Genomic DNA, 13,471 nt, shown 5'->3' on the forward strand with positions numbered 1-13,471 from the left:
AGAAGGGAGTGGCAGGACATATTTAAAGTGATGAAAGGGAAAAACCTATAACCAAGATTACTCTACCAGCGAGGATCTCATTCAGATTCGAAGGAAATATTAAAACCTTTACAGACAAGCAAAAGCTAAGAGAATTCAGCACCACCAAACCAGCTTTACTACAAATGCTAAAGGAACTTCTCTAGGCAAGAAGCACAAGAGAAGGAAAAGACCTACAAAAACAAACCCAAAACAATTAAGAAAATGGTAATAGGAACATACATATCAATAACTACCTTAAATGCAAATGGATTCAATACTCCAACCAAAAGACATACACTGGCTGAATGGATACAAAAATAAGACCCGTATATATACTGTCCACAAGAGACCCACTTCAGACCTAGGGACACATACAGACTGAAAGTGAGGGAATGGAAAAAGATATTCCATGCAAATGGAAATCAAAAGAAAGCTGGAGTAGCAATTCTCATATCAGACAAAATAGACTTTAAAATAAAGACTATTACAAGAGACAAAGAAGGACACTACATAATGATAAAGGGATCAATCCAAGAAGAAATAATAGCAACTGTAAATATTTATGCACCCAACATAGGAGCACCTCAATACATAAGGCAAATGTTAACAGCCATAAAAGGGGAAATCGACAGTAACACAATCATACTAGGGGACTTTAACACCCCACTTTCACCAATGGACAGATCATCCAAAATGAAAATAAATAAGGAAACACAAGCTTCAAACGACACATTATACAAGATGGACTTAATTGATATTTATAGGACATTCCACCCAAAACAACACAATACAATTTCTTCTCAAGTGCTCATGGAACATTCTCCAGGAGAGATCATATCTTGGGTATGATCTATCTATGAAATTTACCAAATCAATCCTTGGTAAATTTAAGAAAATTGAAATCGTAACAAGCATCTTTTCCGACCACAACGCTATGAGACTAAATAGCCATTACAGGAAAAAGTCTGTAAAAAGTACAAACACATGGAGGCTAAACAATACACTACTAAATAACTAAGAGATCGCTGAAGAAATCAAAGAGGAAATCAAAAAATACTTAGAAACAAATGACAATGAAAACACGAAAACCCAAAGCCTATGGGATGCAACAAAAGGGGTTCTAAGAGGGAACTCTATAGCAATACAATCCTACCTCAAAAAACAAGAAACATCTCAAATAAACAACCAAAACTTACACCTAAAGCAATTACAGACAGAAGAACAAAAAACCCCCAAAGTTAGCAGAAGGAAAGAAACCATAAAGATCAGATCAGAAATAAATGAAAAAGAAATGAAGGAAACAATAGCAAAGATCAATAAAACTAAAAGCTGGTTCTTTGAGAAGATAAACAAAATTGATAAACAATTGGCCAGACTCATCAAGAAACAAAGGGAGAAAACTCAAATCAATACACTTAGAAATGAAAAAGGAGAAGTAACAACGGACAAAGTAACAAAGGATCATGAGAGATTACTATAAGCAGCTATATGCCAATAAAATGGACAACCTGGAAGAAATGGAAAAATTCTTAGAAAAGCACAACCTTCTGACACTGAACCAGGAAGAAATAGAAAATATAAACAGACCAATCACTAGCACTGAAATTCAGACTGTGATTAAAAATCTTCCAACAAACAAAACCCCAGGACCAGATGGCTTCACAGGAGAATTCTATCAAACATTTACAGAAGAGCTAATACTTACCCTTCTCAAACTTCCTTCTCAAACTCTTCCAAAATATAGCAGAGGGAGGAACACTCCCAAACTCATTCTATGAGAGCACCATCACCCTGATACTAAAACCAGTCAAAGATGTCACAAGAAAAGAAAACTAAAGGCCAATATCACTGATGAACATAGATACAAATATCCACAAGAAAATACTAGCAAACAGAATCCAACAGCACATTAAAAGGATCAGATACCATGATTAAGTATGGTTTATCTCAGGAATGCAAGGATTCTTCAATATATGCAAATCAATGAATGTGATGCACCATATTAACAAACTGAAGGATAAAAACCATATGATAATCTCAACAGAAGAAGAAAAAGCTTTCAACAAGATTTAACACCCATTTATGATAGAAATCCTCCAGAAAGTAGGCATAGAGGGAACTTACCTCAACATAATAAAGGTCATATATGACAAACCCCAGCCAGCATCTTTCTCAATGGTGAAAAACTGAAACTGTTTCCACTAAGATCAGGAACAAGACACGGTTGTCCACTCTCACCACTATTATTCAACATAGTTTTGGAAGCTTTAGCCACAGAAATCAGAAAGAAAAAGAAATAAAAGGAATCCAAATTGGAAAAGAAGTAAAGTTGTCACTGTTTGCAGATGACATGATACTATACATAGAGAATCCTAAAAATGCCACCAGAAAGCTACTGGAGCTAATCAATGAATTTGGTAAAGTAGCAGGATACAAAATTAATGAACAGATATCTCTTGCACTCCTATACACTAATGATAAAAAATCTGAAAGAGAAATTAAGGAAACACTCCCATTTACCATTGCAACAAAAAAAATAAAATACCTAGGAATAAACCTGCCTACAGAGATAAAAGACTTGTAAGACACTGATGAAAGAAATTAAAGATGATACAAACAGATGGAGAGATGTACCATGTGCTTGGATTGGAAGAATCAACATTGTAAAAATTACTCTACTACCCAAAGCAATTTACAGATTCAATGCAATCCCTATCAAACTACCAATGCATTTTTCACAGAACTAGAACAAAAAATTTCACAGTGTGTATGGAAACACAAAAGACCCCGAATAGCCAAAGCAATCTTGAGAAAGAAAAACGGAGCTGGAGGAATCAGTCTCCCAGGCTTCAGACTATACTATAAAGCTACAATAATCAAGACAGTATGGTACTGACACAAAAACAGAAATATAGATCAATGGAACAGGATAGAAAGCCCAGAGATAAACCCACACACATACGGTCACCTTATTTTTGATAAAGGAGGCAAGAGTATACAATGGAGAAAAGACAGTCTCTTCAATAAGTGGTGCTGGGAAACCTGGACAGCTACGAGTAGAAGAATGAAATTAGAACACCCCCTAACACCATACACAAAAATAAACTCAAAATGGATTAAAGACCTAAATGTAAGGCCAGACACTATAAAACTTTTAGAGGGAAACATAGGCAGAACACTGTATGAAATAAACCACAGCAAGATCCTCTTTGACCCACCTCCTAGAGGAATGGAAATAAAAACAAAAATAAACAGATGTGACCTAATGAAACTTAAAAGCTTATGCATAGCAAAGGAAAACATAAACCAGATGAAAAGAGAACCCTCAGAATGGGAGAAAATATTTGCAAATGAAACAACTGACAAAGATTAATCTCCAAAATTTACAAGCAGCTTATACAGCTCAATATCAAAAAAACAAAGAACCCAATCCAAAAATGAGCAGAAGCCCTAAAGAGACATTTCTCCAAAGAAGATATACAGATTGCCAATAAACACATGAAAGGATGCTCAACATCACTAATCATTAGAGAAATGCAAATCAAAACTACAATGAGGTATCACCTCACACTGGTCAGAATGGCCACCATCAAAAAATGTACAAACAATAAATGCTGGAGAGGGTGTGGAGAAAAGGGAACCTCTTGCACTGTTAGTGGGAATGTAAACTGATACAGCCACCATGGAGAACAGTATGGAGGTTCCTTAAAAAACTAAAAATAGAACTACCATACGACCCAGCAATCCCACTACTGGGCATATACCCTGAGAAAACCATAATTGAAAAAGAGTCATGTACCCAAATATTCATTGCAGCTCTATTTACCACAGCCAGGACATGGAAGCAACCTAAGTGTCCATCAACAGACGAATGTATAGAGAAGATGTGGCACATATATACAACGGAATATTACTCAGCCATAAAAAGAAACGAAGCTGAGTTATTTGTAGTGAGGTGGATGGACCTAGAGTCTGTCATACAGAGTGAAGTAAGTCAGAAAGAGAAAAACAAATACCATATGCTAACATATATATGGAATCTAAAAAGAAAAAAAGGTTCTGAAGAATACAGGGGTAGGACAGGAATAAAGATGCAGACAGAGAGAATGGACTTGAGGACACGGGAAGGGGAAGGGTAAGCTGGGATGAAGTGAGAGAGTGGCATGGACATATATACACTTCCAAATGTAAAATAGTGTGAAGCAGCTGCATAGCACAGGGAGATCAGCTTGGTGCTTTGTGACCACCTAGAGGGGTGGGATAGCGAGTGTGGGAGGGAGAGGCAAGAGGTAGGAGATATGGGGATATATGTATATGTATAGCTGATTCACTTTGTTAGAAACTAACAACAACAAAAAAAAGAAAAGTGGAAACCAAAGTGAGAAAAAAGAAAAAACAGGGAGAGCAGAGGAAATGCAAATGCCATTGAACAAATGTTAATGAAAAGCATGAATCTACTGATTCGGGAAACAATCCATCTCATAAGAAATTCACCAGTGTTAATAATCTCCTACTTTTTTTAGTTGGGTGGTAAATTCATGGGTGTTCATTGCATTATTATGCTTTTAATATATGTGTATGTTAAATATAAAAAAATAAATAAAAGATTCTACCTTGTTAAAAAAAAAAAAAGTTCCAAGACCTTAGGAAGCTCCAGGAAGCTGAAACAGCATCTGCATTACCCTTTCATTTTACAAGTGAAAACACTTAGAAGAATTTCAAATTCTCTCAAACCATATGTCTGGAAGTGGCAAAGCAGAAGCCAGAATCTTTAATTTCAAATCTATACTCTTTCCGCTCACATTCTCGGTGGAGAAACTTCAAGTTTGTGGCTCCTGAAAAATTTTTCCAGAAAGGTACACCTGATATTTTGATGACTACAAAGAACAAAGAGACAAAATAGCAGCAGCCAAAAGATCACCAGCAGAGAGAAGTCCACCCTTATCGCTAATCTTTCCTGCTAAAGGCATGTCCTGTCAAAGTTGTTCTTGGTGTATTTAAATGGCATTGATTCTAACCTCCTTCTATTGCCACATGACAATTACCCCATAGCTTAGTGACTTAAGACAATAGCATTTATTTTTTCAAAGTTTCTTTGGGCCAAGATTCCAGCATGGCTTAGCTGTCTTAGGGTCTCTCTTGAGATTGCAGACAAGCATGTAAAGGGGCTGCATCATGTAAAGGCCAATGTCCTTTCTGCATGGTCTCCTCACTCCCACTCCCACCCCTGTCTCTTTTTACCTACTTTCTTACCTTTTGGTATCACAAAATATTCCAGTCTTACCCTGAAATTTCCCTGCCTCAGCCCTAGAATTATTTCTTTTCCTCCAAGGAGCTCTGGTTCATTCTATTGGAGAATGATATTTAGAAACCAAGACCTGAGCATTAGTTGTGCTCATTGGTTCTGGGGTGTCACTGCTTCTAGGCTCTCTCTGCAGACAGAGCCAGGAAATGTAAGTGTATAAGTTGAACCAGGTTAGCTTTTATTTTTGAGTGTCTTCCATGTGTCACGCACCATACGAGGCATTTTATATCCCTCATTTCATTTTGTCCTAACTGCAACTCTGTGAAGTAGGTTTTATTAACCTTGTTTTTACAAGAAAAGTAATAGACTCCAAGTAAATGAGAACAAGGAGGAAAAAGAGCCCAAACTAGAAGTCAGGTTGGTGGACTCCAGATCATATCTCCTTTTCTTTAGATCAGCCTAAATAGCTACCTATGTACTCTCCCTTTATATGTCCCTCTTTCAATCTTTCTCTCCTTATTTTTCCTTCCTATTTTGTTTTCCTCTCCTTATTTCCATCATAGCAATAGAGAAATAAGATTTAATATTTAATGAGTTGAGTCTTGATAGTGGAACTACTGTGGCCTTTAAAATATTTTTTTAGCTTAAATTTTTGCTTTCACAAGGATTTGGATATTTGGATGGGATACACCAAGAGATTTCCTTCACCAAGTGTATAGCACTGCAATTTTTCATTCACCATTTCAACAAATATTATTATTATGATGTACCAGGATCAATTCTAGATGCTGGGATACAATGGTGAACAAATAGATAAAAGAGTCTATTTTCATGGAGCTCCTTAGCCAGTGTGGAAGAAAAACAAATGAAAAATACAATAAAATAAGTAAATTTTATAGTTTATTTGAAAGTGATATGGAGAAATAAAGCAAGAAAGGGGATGAGAAGAGGTTGAACTTTTAAACAGGGTGATGGGCATGGGCTTCTCTGATGAGGTGACAGTTGATCAAAGACTTACGGGAGCTGTGAGGTCTACATGCATTTATGGGTAAAGTACATTCCAGGCTTCCAAAAGTCAATTCAAAGGCCCTGAACCAGAACTGTGCATGTTGTGTTTGAAGAACATATAGAACGTCACTGTGACTTGAGCCAAATGAGCATAGGAAAGCAGTGGAATAGGAGAGGGTGTTGTGGCATGAAAGCATAGGTCATACAGAACTTGTTAGGCCATTATAGGAGCTTTGGCCTTTCCTCTGAATGGGATGGGAGACTTTAGAATGTTTTGAGCTGAGGAGTGACATTATATGACTTACTTACATTTCAAAACGACCACTCTGTCTACTGTAGGGAAAATAGTAGCAACAAAGTTAGAAGCTGGGAGTACAGTTAGAGGTGGCCCAGTGAGACTCAGTCATGGCTTGGATCTGCATGGAGATGGTGAAAGATTGTCAGATATTAGTGATATTTACAAGTTGAGCCAAGATAATTTTCTTAGTCATTGCATAAGTAGTATGAATGAAAGAGAGGAGTCAGTCAGGACTCCCAACATTTTAGTATGAGTGGCTGGAAAGAGGAAGTTGCCATTTCAGTGTGGGAAGAAGTGTAGGGTGTGTGAGATAATAGAAAATATATGCATTGGTCTCTGCTGCTGGTTACTGGCACAGAGGTCCTAAAACACTTGTAATTTCCTAAGTGATAAGAACATGAGGAGCACCTTTTGTTCTAACAAGGTGACTCTGAATGGGCTTCTGGATGGCTCCTGGATGGGGGCTGGTCACCAGGAAGACCAAACCATGATTAGAAGCTTGGAATTTTCGGTATCACCCCCGTCCTCCAGAGAGGGGAGAGACACTAGAGGGGTTAAAAATAGATCATGCCTACATGAGGAAGCCTCCATAAGATCCCAATAGTATGAGGTTTGGGGAGCTTCCAGGTATGCACACTAGGAGGGTGACACACCCCCAACTCCATGGCACAGAAGCTCCTGTGCTCAGGATCCTGCCAGACTTTGCCCTAAGTGCCTCTTCATCTGTATCCTTTGTCACATCCTTTAATAAACTGGTAAACAAAAGTAAGTGTTCCCCTGGGTTTTGTGAGCCACTCTGGCAAATTAATCCTACCTGAGGAGGGGGTCATGGGAACTTCTGATGTGCGGCCATTGGGTCAGAAGCACAGGTAATAACCTGGACTGGCGACTGGTGTCTTAGGTGTATGCAGTGGTATGGGGTCTCAGTCGTGTGGGACTGAACACTTAACTTGCGGGACCTGAGGCCATTTGCAGGTTGACAGTGTCAGAATTGAGTTAACTTGTAGGACACTCAGCTGGCATCACAGAGAATTGCTTGTTGTGGGGAAAAAAAACTTCCACATTTGGCGACCAGAGTGTTGGAAGAGAAGGGTTCTGAGTGAATGGTAAAAGAGACTCAGAGGGAAGAAAGTCGTAGTAGGGAAGAACTGGGTTTTTCCCTACTCAGGAATGTGGAAAACTGAGTTTTTCTATTTTAGGGTGGAAGATCAGAAGTTCAACTTTGGACGTGTTAGATTGTCTATATGTTTGGAATGTTTATATATGATTTGCATGATGTAAGATGAAATGAGGCTGGAGAAAATCTGAACCTCCAGTAAACTAAGAAATCTTCTAAGACTGAGCATAGCACAGAGGATCAGAGCCCCGATCTAGTCTCAGGGAAGCAAAGATATGGCATAGGAAGGCTGGGTTTCTTGGAAAAATAGCAATGTCAAGATCAGGGAATGTTTCCAAAATATTTACCAGCACTTGAAAATCCACACTGGATTCTTCAACTCTAAATTTATTTGTATCCTAAAAATGTAATTTTTATCTTCCCCCATTTCTGCTGTTTAAAAGAACACTTCTTTTATTTTTCTTAACAACAGAATTTGATGATAATTTCACATTCATTCTAAACCTACTTTGTTTTGTTTGTCTTTTCAGACTGTAAAGGTATACATTTTATCAACTTTTTTCCTATGATCAGCCTCACTGAAAGAATTTCCAAAAGAAATTTCTTTTTTCAGAAGGTCAGATAAATAGCTATTTAAAGGAGCAAGTACAAAGCAAGATAGAACCTCAGGTATGCACCCTGACAATGATTAAAAAAAGGAGAAAGTCTTAAAGGGGAGAAGGAATGAGTTTGTCAGACTGCTTCTTGAAGGTGTTAGCTTTCAAAGAAGTGACGGCTGACAAAGAAAGGTCCAGGAACAGAATAGGGTCTGTTTATAAGATTGTTTTGCCTGAATGCATGAGAAAAGTTCATATGTGTATTTTTTGAAGGCAAGACTTTCTCTTTCATTTTCTTTTGCTTTCTATTTTCAAAGCACAATATTTCGAAGAGGCTCTTCCTACTTAACTCTCCTGTGGTTTAAAAATCTAACCTAGACATATGTTGTTAATACTTTTATATGTTAGGAGCCTGGAGGGCAGAAACAATTTTAAACTTAACTTTTTAATTTTGTTTTCCTGACAACACCTTTTTTTCTCAGCCTGAAGAATTTTGCAATGCCAAAAGTTATCTTTCCAGATTTAACCAATAACTTGGGTGACATGAAGCAAATGATTGATCACAAACAAAATGATAGAAAACAGAAAAGTGTCCCTACTTATTGACACAAATTTGTATATTCATCATCATATTGAAAAGGCTGATTACACATGAGATAAAAATTAAAATAAATAAAAATAAATAATTTAAAAACAGTACCAAAGGAAAAAAAGTTCAGTAAGTCAATTACAGCAAGGATGTCCTTCCTCCCCCGAGAAGAACCTAAACGTTTGAGAAGAGGCAACATGTTATCTCCAACAGGAAGGTAGATGCATAATAAATGCATTTAAATAATGCAATTCAATAAATGCATTTAAATTGAATCATTATTACTCAAATTGTTCAATTTTAAAAAATTAATTTTTAAAAATTTAATTCTGTAGTCTGAAAAAAGATCAATTATATTTCTCTCATTTAGGAGTATTTTCAGATGAGTGTTAAAAGAGTTTTTTTTTTTTTTCTTTTTCTTTTTTATTCAACTGCTGGAGAGTAACTAGAAACAAATCTGTTGCTTGGAATAAATGTTCAGTCCATATGTTATCTTTCATGGTAAGTGATGGAAGTGTGAAGTCCCCCTCAGTAAATTCTGCTTGAGGTCTTGCTGTCCCTTCCCCACCACCATATGTAACACATTTTGAGAGTGTGGAGAATTATTCCTTCATCACTGACTTTGTTGCTTGCATTTTTCCTCGAGAAACATAAAATTTTCAAAGAGAATCAGTGTTACTAATACGAAGCGTGGACAAACCAACCAAGCTACTCTGAAAGGCATTTGAGAGAAATGATGGGCAATGGAAAAAAAAGACAAAAAAGACAGATGAACTGTAAGCATATTCTCCAATTCTCTGCACAGTGGGAGACAAAAGAATTATCAAGGACTTTGGAGACAAAGAAATCTGGGTTTGTTCCCAGCACCACCAACTACCTAGCAGATCTGGGCAAGTTTCTTAATCTGACTTTAAATTTTCCCATCTGGAGAACAGTGGTATGTGATACCTACTTCACAGTGCTGATGGAAAAATTTAAAGAGATAATCCAAGAAAAGTGACTGGAACATCATAGGTATTTAATAAATATTAGTTTCCTTGTTAACAATAATGAAACATTTTTGTTTATGTTTCAGTGACTTATGGGCATTCAGCCAAGACCATAAGTGTGATCAAGTACATGTTTTATAGCAAAAGATTTACCAGAATTTTTCCTTTCATACTAGAAAGCCAGTCTAAATTGACTTCTCTTGTCAAAACTTTTAGTGTAGCCAGAAGACTTGGGAGTTTGAATACAGACCGATACTTTAGGAGAATTTAACCCCAGGCCAAATGCTTTATGCTGAAAAAACAGTCTTTGATGTTTGAATGGGTCTGAGTGTTGCTCAGAGCCAAATGTGTTGGGTAGGACCCCTTGTGAATTGAAACATCAAAAAAGATTTGCATTAATTCCCTCCAAACAAAACATACAGAGTTTCATGCAGCTCTAATTGAAATGTAATAACTATTTACAGATTTGAGTGCACTATCACTACAGAGTAATTGCTTTTCCACACCAAGCAAGTGGGAGATGAAGTAAATGTGTCTAGAAGGGTTTGGAAGTTCAATAAAATGTTTCCAAAAAACACTGTTTTTAGTGGTGACTTTCCTGTCTCAAAGTTCAGTCAGAGCCTGACCTCTAGAGAGTCAAGTTACTGCTGGCCTTGGGTGTCAGAAGAGACCTTTATTACTCTGGCTTGGGTTCATTAAAACATAAAACTTCATTATCGCAAAAAGCTGCATTACAAAAGTTACTTATTGTTGGTTTTTCATATGTTCTGCACAGTGCTGGGCTCAACAAACCAGAGGCATCTTGGTTTTTTATGCAAACTAAGTATGTTGGCATCTCTGCAGAGGGCAGAAAGAAAGAATGAAAGGAAAAGTGGTAAACTTGAAATTCCTAATGAATCCCACTGCGATTCGTTCATTGTGAAAATGCTCAAGAATCATTTACAGAGGAATAATGACTAGTCTAGCTCAGAGCAACTGAAAATATAGTTTAAAAAATAAATAAGAACAAAACAGTATTTGGGAAATGATTTACTGAACATGATAAGTGAAAAAGTGGTTTCCTCCATCCCCAATCCCAAAGGCTTTAGAATATCTTTATAAGAAGCAAAATAATCAGGGAAAGGGGGAGAGTTCTGCCTTTTGAGAATGTTAGAAAAATAATACTCCATGAGAGAAGGAATCTAGCTTTTTTGAGAGCTTATATAACAATCTCATGAGGCCTGTATTATTTCCTCCGTTTTAAAGATAGGGAATCTAAAGCTCTGGGAAGTTAATTATTTTCCAAATAGAGAAAAAATTGCAAAATACAAACTCAAATCCAATTCATGTTTTTTCCAAAGCCAGTGTTTTTTCCGGAATAACAAGTGGTCAATTTCAAAATTAAAAAAAAAAAATGTATCTATCATAGATTCAAAGAAAAACCACATCTTGATATAAAGGTCTGATGTGAAGTCTAATTATTTTCACGCATTATATGCTACTACTCAGAAAGTTAAAAAATGGAAGCATGATTGAAATAAAGTTACTAGACCTTGGGTTCTTACTCTAAAAGATGGGATATATAATGTAAATTTTCCCAGGGGTAGTATGAAGGATAAATTAAAAACAATAGGTACAGGGTGGTTCAGAAATATTAGTGCCTTTTATGATGAAAACTTAGTGGTAACTGAAATCATCCTGTCCCATCACCTAATAGTGAGCAGACTTGAGGTAGCATGCCAGTTCCACTTGTGCAATAATGGGCAAGAACACTTGCTTTTCTAAAACCTCAGTTTCTATGTTGGTAAAGTGGAATCATAATAGTGCGTATCTCACACAATGAGAAAATGCATGTAAAGGGTATAATGCAGCAGTTAGTACATAGTAAGCACCCATTAATTATTTTTTTATTAATACATCAACTCCAGAAATATTGATACCTAACAGCTCAGAGCACAATAATACTTTTTGCAAATAAAAAGAGTCTTCTCCTAAATTATTCTAGTTCTTTGCTGATACATATCACATCAATATTTTAAGAACTTCTCTTTTGAAAGGTATAAATACTGGCAAGGTACTTTTATTGATGACCTTAACAGATTAGAGGGTTACAATATACTCTGTGTGAGATGCTACCTTTTCCAGAACAATGTCATTTTTCACAAAAAGTACAAAAAAGCCTTAAGAATTTCCATGTTAATTTTCTTCATCACCATATTTAAGGTTTTCATATTGCCTCCTTTAACATGAACTACACACTGTATGTGTTCAAATTCTACATGCCAACATGCACAATAAATAGAAAATACTAGGGCAGTTGTGTTGTGGTTGGCAAAGTACTGTCTATCACCCAAGATGTCCATTTCCTCCAAATATATTACCTTACATGACTCTTTGCTGATGTGATTAAGTTAAGGATCTTGCGATGGGAAGATTATCCTGGATTATCTGGGTAGGTCCAATGTAATCACAAGAGTTGTTTATAAGAGTGAGGTGAGGGATCAGAGTCAGAAAAGGAGATGTGGTGAGGGAAGCAGAGTCAGAAGGACAACATTACTGGAAAGAACCATGAGCCAAAACATGGAGGTAGTTTCTAGAAGCTGTAAAAGGCAAGGAACGGATTCTTCTCCAGAGTCTCCAGAATAAACACCGACCTCCTGACACCTTGCTTTCAGCCTATAAGATCCATTTTTGAACTTCCGACCTCCAGAAATATAAGAAAATGAACTTGTGTTGTTTTAATTCACTAAGTTTCTGGTAATTTGTTACAGCAGCAACAGGAAACTAATACACGTGTCTTTTTCATATTTAGTACCTATTATATTAGAGAACTGGAAAGTTATTATCAAGAAAAAAACATTTTGTCAAAAATATATTTTGTCAAATATCAAACCTCTCTCTATATATATATTTGTCAAGAGGTATATGCCATAATAAAATTGCTTTACATGTTATTTTACTTTAGAGAACTGTGTATGACACTGTGTGTACAATTATCTTAGAAAAAAATGAAATGGGAATATACATGATAGCATTACTCAAGCTTTAAATAAAAGTTTCTCTTTTTATCTTTATAAAAATCTTTATTGTGGGCTGTTCAAGAACCTTGACCACAATCTAAATATACTTGAGAAGCTGAGTTCACATATTTTTAAAGGAAAGTCTTTCATATAGAATTTTCTATAGATTTAGAGCTCTGCTACCCTATGATATATTTTGTTTGTCAGACTTCATTCAAATGTAAGTTTTCAATACATGAGAGGAGACTTGAAAGAATTAGAGGATTGTATTTATTCCTTTTATTCTTTAGATGAGTGTCTAAAAATGGTACATGGAGAATTTTAATTTTTCTAAAGAAGTTACTAAAAACAAGTAAATGGATTTGTTTCATATTTTCTTTTCTTATGGTGATTATGGTTATAATAAATTTTAGAGGGCTTAACAAAATGGATTTAAATTGGCAAATCAATTGGTTTCATAGGTTGGATAAAATGAAGTCTAGAGAATAAAATTTTTTTCTCCTATTGTTATTGGTGAAATGACCATTGAAACGTGCCAGGTCTGTACATTTGATTCCATTGTTCTCGCTATTATGTCAGTTGACCTCATGCTAGTCATTGAAGTTGTCG

The sequence above is a fragment of the Globicephala melas genome, chromosome 10 (genome assembly GCF_963455315.2).
Source record: "Globicephala melas chromosome 10, mGloMel1.2, whole genome shotgun sequence".
In the NCBI taxonomy this organism is placed as follows: domain Eukaryota; kingdom Metazoa; phylum Chordata; class Mammalia; order Artiodactyla; family Delphinidae; genus Globicephala; species Globicephala melas.